Genomic DNA, 1203 nt, shown 5'->3' on the forward strand with positions numbered 1-1203 from the left:
ACACACACACACACACACACACACAAACACCAACTCATGCACACAAATTAATGATGATGATGGTGATGGCGATGATGATGATGATGATGATGATAGACTAGCATCAATTTCTTTATAATTAGCTCCTTTGCCTGTCTCTCTCTTAGTCCCTTCCGTCTAGCCCATAACCACACAGTAGTCTTAAGACCCTCCTCGTTAGGCCCATTTCCCTGCTAGTATACAGCGCTCATTTAGTTTTTCTTTCATTTGCTCCTGAGGAAGCCCACAAGGCGAAACGTTGAGCTGTGTTTATTAAACAAATTTTAAACATTTTATATTGTTCTGTTACTTTGTCTGAAATTCAAACAAGACTCTCCCTCCTACTCCGCTTTCCAAACTATGATGATGATGATGGAAAGCTGGTTTGGCCTGACTCTATAGACGATCTACTCTAAGACACTTTCACTTTCAGGAACAGCCCTGATCTACTGATCTTAAGGAAGATGGTGTCTAAACAAGGAGCTTAGAACTTACTTTTAATCTCCTTGTGTCTAAATAAATATATGGAGCCTAAAACGAGGCTCGCTTCCAAGTTTAGGTCAGTCAGGTCAGAGACAATCATTGGGTCAGGTGTTAGGCAATATGTGGACCTTGTTGCGAGAGTGAGACTGCCTACACCGCTGAATAGTTATTTGAAGGCGGCCCTACGTCAGTTGGACAGAGTAATCCGCTTGTCCCTTTTTTTTAAATCGTAGAGAGTTTTACGGCGCTCGCAACTGCATAAGGTCATATGAGCGCCAAGGGGTGGGTGTCATCAGAGAAGTCCTTACAGGGAATCAGACTTACTCTGCTCACCTCTCTAGCTTCAACAGCACAAAGTCTGCTTCGACTATCAAGGCACCCCGGAAATTGCGGGTCACAAGAGAGTGACAAACATACAAAAGAAGTAGAGGAAAATGACAATAGTAAGGATCAGGAAAGAAAAAGCAGCAGGCAGTTATGAGCGTGACATGATGAATCAGCCCATTTCAAACTCTACTTTGCTTGATGGAGAAATGTCCCCCCTTTGGGAATGGCCTAAAGACACTTCAGTTAGTGGCACTGCCCCGGGGGGTTCCGCTTGTCCGCCATGCCGACCCGGTGCACAGTCAGTCGAGGAAGTCAAGCTGTCTGGGACAGCGATGATCGGATTATCGTTTCATAATATTGTTCATTGATTTTGTC

The 1203-nt window shown here is 44.2% G+C and overlaps 1 protein-coding gene across 2 annotated transcripts in view; it reads left to right on the plus strand.

Annotated features, from left to right (window-relative positions):
• The window catches only part of LOC101853070 (pollen-specific leucine-rich repeat extensin-like protein 3), a 20053-nt gene that overhangs the window by 4909 nt on the left and 13941 nt on the right, over positions 1 to 1203 (plus strand). The gene's annotated exons all lie outside the window — the stretch shown is intronic.

This window comes from Aplysia californica, unplaced genomic scaffold (assembly GCF_000002075.1).
Source record: "Aplysia californica isolate F4 #8 unplaced genomic scaffold, AplCal3.0 scaffold00065, whole genome shotgun sequence".
Classification (NCBI taxonomy): Eukaryota; Metazoa; Mollusca; class Gastropoda; order Aplysiida; family Aplysiidae; genus Aplysia; species Aplysia californica.